This window comes from Gymnoscopelus braueri (genome assembly GCF_963280865.1).
Source record: "Gymnoscopelus braueri genome assembly, chromosome: 9".
In the NCBI taxonomy this organism is placed as follows: domain Eukaryota; kingdom Metazoa; phylum Chordata; class Actinopteri; order Myctophiformes; family Myctophidae; genus Gymnoscopelus; species Gymnoscopelus braueri.
In genome coordinates, this window is record NC_137610.1 from 35,525,410 (window position 1) to 35,531,409 (window position 6,000).

Below are 6,000 nucleotides of genomic sequence, written 5' to 3' on the forward strand. Positions count from 1 at the left end.
ATAACAACAATAATTAATTAACACTGTGTTTAACCTGTAAAATAGCACCCACCCTATCAGCATTCCACGCAAGAAGCCTTTTAATGGTCTACTTACATTAGTTAATTTTGTTAATTAATACTGGATAGGATATATTTTGCTCTACCAATGTATATTCTAGTATTTAACCCACAATGATTACCATTGATCCCCTGTTCTTGTACACTAATCATCTAGTTACTCACAGTATCTGGTTAAACAGTGTATTACACTGGCAGAATCCTCCCCCAACCCTTATCAGTAAACAAAGGGGGGACAGACCTTCTGTCTCCAACAAAGATAATGCTAATTGTATTTCCCCACCCCCAGGTCAGGGGCAACAATCACCTCTCTGTCAATAATGGCAGTTAGCTAGCAGCTAGCACTAATATGCTAGACAATAGAACTGCTTAGCTTAGCTAGCCACGCTAAAGGTAGCTCTCAGGTCGGATAGCTTTATCTCTAAACCCTCTTATTGGTACGCTAAACAAACTTTTAACGGTAGCCTATAGCTACATAACCTGTGGTTAGCTTCTAGCTTCTCCCTCAGCTCCTTAGTCTTAGCTTAGTCAATAGAATTTGTTGGCACGCAGCATCCCCAAATCTACAGTCCTTTCTCCACACTTTTTGCAAACTGTGGGGCTTTGTTTCATAGCAACCTGGTTGAGTGTCTCCCCGGTAGGCTTCTCGTAGGCCCATACAGTATTCAATGCCTCGGTCCTTGCGTCACGCTGTAGGCCGCCGGCTCTGTGTCCTCTTCGCCGCCGATGGATTCGACCCTCTGCAGGCTGTGTTAGTTCTGATAACCTATTTTAACCTGTCCCATAACCAGGTCTAATAGATACTTTATTTTGTTACAACTCACTTCTCATCTTAAAGAGACAGTGCGTCTTTACTCCTAAGGCTATAGGAGATTTTTATGCTATGTTATCTCACTAGATAACACACATTAAATCCAGCCTCTAATGGTTTTCACCATCAGACTATTGGCAGGATCATACAATTATGTGATCCGCTTACAGGACTGACCTAATACCTTTCTAGAATCACATAGGCTCCAAGGGTTCATAATTGTTTAATTACTCTGTAACACTCAATTACTATGTAATTTTACTTTAATTACTGCGTAACACTTAAACTTGAAAGAAATCTAGTAGTTTAATGACTAGGTAATTAATACTTAAACTCTGAAGGCCTTATTAAAAACCAGCATAGTTTAATAAATGCGTAATTAAACGCTTTAAACTCAGTAAAGCCTCCCACAGAGGCATTAATAGTTTAATAACTCTGTAATAAGCGGAGTTCAAACACAGTGTCATTCGCTTATTAACTCTAAGATGCCCCTCACGAGGACACTACAGCCTTATTACCGTGTAACAAGCAGAGTTCCAATTACTAAACTCAGATAAGTTTCCCTGAGACTATCAATAGTTTATTACTGTGTTATACCACGTATAACACGGTTAATCAATTTAAACTCATAGATGTCTCTCTTAAGAGACACTACAGTTTAATCACTTAAACTCTAGCTAATCTCCTCCGGAGATTACGATAGTTTTATTACTGTGTTATCCCTATGATAACACGGTAATCAACTTAACTCATAGATGTCTCTCTTAAGAGACACTACAGTTTAATCTAGGTAATTCTACTTTGACTCAAAATGCCTCCTCCGGGGGCATAAGAATAGTTTAATTACTGTTCATTTTTATAGTTAATCGTAGTTTCTGCTTTGTGCAGAGTTAAGCTACGGTTACTAGGCCCAATGAAAGGGTAGGTCAGAGTGTGGAGGGTCTAAGCAAATTACTCAAACTGGTGTCTTTTAAGGTATTTTATTACTAATCACAATTACAAACATATAACTCTATTCTAATACTTAGGTTGTTAGTTAGTTAGACCTTTAGGTCAGTTAGTAGCCTTTAGATCAGTTAGGTAATTAAACCTTAGAGAGAAAACAAGCACAGAACATTTACAGTATTAAGGATATGACATTACACAATCATGAACCCATCAAACATACAATCATTACAATGTTCAATACTCACTATTAATCTCACACTCTTTCCAAATGATTCAGTGAGTCACTCCAGAACCCATATCCTAGAACGACCCACGGTTCAGTCACTTATCCGAATCTGAATGCTTGCCCCAAGGCAGCCTTATTTATCAGCTTCCAGCTTAAGGCCCTCCTCCAGAGAGTTCCAGCAAACCCGGAAGTTGTTATTACCCACAAAGCCCAGCGATTTCTCCCATTTCCTGCCACAGTGGGCCAGACTGCATCTTTGCTATCTGTCCAGTCAACCATTTGGCTTTGTTCTCACACAAAGCCCTTGTCCCTTGTCTACAACCCTACCCCCGCCGGAATGTAGGGCTTCTTTGTTTAGAACCCCCAACTGGTAGTGGGGGTAGGAATTTATGACTTACAGAGACAGTGGCCTGCAACTGTCTACTTGGTTCCATCTAGACTTGACTTAATTAGAATATTTTGGTATATCCTAAAGAATTATAAAAGCACATTACTATGAACAATAATAATTCACTTTTCTCTAGCCCTATGGCTTGGATAATTGAACACACACACACACACACAACTTGGGGGAAGCACGTTCTGTGAGTGCAACAGTGTAATGCTGTGGGGCTGTGTGAGAATGTTTTCTTTTGGGTGTTGCGTGGCGTGGTAGTGGGCTTAGAGTGAGGCGTTGTGAGCTTGTAGATGTGCTCTTTTCCCTGAGGCAATGTGTGGTTGAAGGTTGTGTTGTCGCCGCGAGCGCACACACACACACACACACACACACACATACACACACAAACACACACACACACACACACACACACACACACACACACACACGACGCAGAATGGAATGTGACTCCCTGGCGTTGCCATGTTCGCCTATTGTAAGCGGTTTAGGGGCAATATTGGTGGAAGTGTGTTTTTGGCGTTGGTTGTGAAAGTGCAGGTGGGTGTGGGGAGGCGTTGTGAGCTTGTAGAGCGGCTGTTTTCCAAGAGGCAATGTATATGTGTGACGGTGCTTCGTTTGGCCTTCTTTTCATAGACCTTGTTGCTTGTAGGGCTCGCTTCGTTTGGCCTTGTTTTCATAGACCTTGCTGCTTGTTTGTCTCGCGAAACCTGGCAACCTTGCGCAGCGTGATCTGCCATTGTTTGACACATAAACGGTAATAATAAGCTGAGATTTGATGTAATCGAAAAACGGGCTTCACAGTTCCATGCACATGGTAATGGTCAATGGCTGTGCGCAATTTGAGATCAATAGCTCCAGGCACTGAGGAGAACCGGGCAGAAACATTTTGGGCTCAGGGCTCAGAGGTTTGGGCTCACAGGTTGGGCTCACAGGGTTGGTCTCAGAGCTTTGACACATAAACGGTAATAATAAGCTGAGATTTGATGTAATCGAAAAACGGGCTTCACAGTTCCATGCACATGGTAATGGTCAATGGCTGTGCGCAATTTGAGATCAATAGCTCCAGGCACTGAGGAGAACCGGGCAGAAACATTTTGGGCTCAGGGCTTACATACATATATACATATACATATACATATATGCATATACACACACACACACACACACACACACACACATACATATATATTCTGTCATGCATTGTACTTATATTAGAATGAATTGATTACTACAGCAAAAATAATTATACAACACTGTTATTACAACTTGTACAACTATTATTTCAACTTAACAACAACAATATAATTATGTGCATGCAGATATGCACGTAAAGGGTGCACATTCAACAGTGGAGAATGTATGGGCGTCCTTAACAAAGAAACGCTCTCCACCATTCGTTGCGATACGGGGCGACCGTGTTTAGGGGCGAGACAATTAGGCGCAGATTGCTCACCCCAGACCGTTCGGTGCGAGCCTGTGCGTGCCTGCGCACGTGCGTGTCCACGCATACACGGGCGCGGACCCAAGTTGTGGTGCGATCATCTCACACACACCACCACGGAGCCACGATGTAGAATGAAATGTGACTCCCTGGCATAGGCATGTTAGTCGCCCGCCCCCTCCCGCTCCCACCCCGGCCCAGAGTGGGCGGAGTCTATGGTGTGACAGACTTTGGTGTTGCCATGTTCGCCTATTGTAAGCGGTTTAGGGGCAATATTGGTGGAAGTGTGTTTTTGGCGTTGGTTGTGAAAGTGCAGGTGGGTGTGGGGACGCGTTGTGAGCTTGTAGAGCGGCTGTTTTCCAAGAGGCAATGTATATGTGTGACGGTGCTTCGTTTGGCCTTCTTTTCATAGACCTTGTTGCTTGTAGGGCTCGCTTCGTTTGGCCTTGTTTTCATAGACCTTGCTGCTTGTTTGTCACCTGGCAACCTTGCGCAGCGTGATCTGCCATTGTTTGACACATAAACGGTAATAATAAGCTGAGATTTGATGTAATCGAAAAACGGGCTTCACAGTTCCATGCACATGGTAATGGTCAATGGCTGTGCGCAATTTGAGATCAATAGCTCCAGGCACTGAGGAGAACCGGGCAGAAACATTTTGGGCTCAGGGCTCAGAGGTTTGGGCTCACAGGTTGGGCTCACAGGGTTGGTCTCAGATTGTTTGACACATAAACGGTAATAATAAGCTGAGATTTGATGTAATCGAAAAACGGGCTTCACAGTTCCATGCACATGGTAATGGTCAATGGCTGTGCGCAATTTGAGATCAATAGCTCCAGGCACTGAGGAGAACCGGGCAGAAACATTTTGGGCTCAGGGCTCAGAGGTTTGGGCTCACAGGTTGGGCTCACAGGGTTGGTCTCAGAGCTTACTGGAATTATAGTTAGATGTACAGCATGTATGTCTGTCGGTATGTGTGTACTGTCGGTATGTATGTATGTATGCATGTACAGTTGTAAATGGCGAGGACATACCAACGAAGATTAATTATTTGTCAAATCCGTAATTGTGATATTTCAGTGAATCTCCAATTGAATTAAATAAGAATCATTTGATGAAAAGCCATTATAATTCTGTTTGCAGACATGCCATGTGGTATCTGTTTTGAGGTTAGCACACAGAGTTAAGGAATGTTATGTACTGTATGTGTGTACTGTATGTCTATGCATAGCTCATGCTGTTACATAAATGGCGTCACAAAACAGAAGGGCCTTTGGCTATGAAAGCCTGACATGTCTGGTGAGTAAGTAATTAAGTAAGTAGCCTTGGGAACCAAGGGTTCCTGAGACAGGCGACCCATAGGTCAGGAGCCTATCTCCTGTTTCTGTAGCGTGAGGCAGCTTGATGTACAAGTACACCCCCTGGACATCACGCTAGTATGTCGTGCCTCCAATCCAACCCTTGATGCTGAGTGCCAAGCAGGGAGCCATTGGGTACCATTTAGTATTTGGAATGACTTGACCTGGCGTTGAACCCCGACCTCCCAATCTCAGGGTGGACACTCTAAACTACCAGGCCACTGAACCAGGTAAATGTCTGGTGAAGTAAAAGTGATACATTAGAAGAGTGTGACATCTGGGTTGTAGTTAAAAATCTATGCATGTGTGAAGAAAAACTATTCCAGCAAAACTCCTACACCAACATTGTTCTTGTGAAGTACTTTTGTTGTTATTGGTGAAGTATTTATAAAGATCGCTGAATGATGTGAATGATTATGATAAGGCCACATGGGGTGTACTAGCCGGTCACCACTATGCATACAAGCAGCCAACATGTTTAGTGGGGTGTCACCAGCTAACACCGCATTGTGATTTGGGTGGCTTAATTCAGAAACTGCATACATACTTACTAATCGTAATTACAATATAGTAACCAATCTACACATTTAGTCATTTTGATGCCTGATTGAAGGAGGTGTGTGTGTCTGTCTGTCTGTCTGTCTGTCTGTCTGTCTGTCTGTCTGTCTGTCTGTCTGTCTGTCTGTCTGTCTGTGTGTGTGTGTGTGTGTGTGTGTGTGTGTGTGTGTGTGTGTGTGTGTGTGTGTGTGTGTGTGTGTGT

The 6,000-nt window shown here is 43.2% G+C and overlaps 1 protein-coding gene across 1 annotated transcript in view; it reads left to right on the forward strand.

Annotated features, from left to right (window-relative positions):
* LOC308091895 (polypeptide N-acetylgalactosaminyltransferase 18-like) overlaps positions 1-6,000 on the forward strand; it is a gene marked incomplete at its 3' end in the record, with an annotated part of 163,321 nt that overhangs the window by 140,206 nt on the left and 17,115 nt on the right. The gene's annotated exons all lie outside the window — the stretch shown is intronic.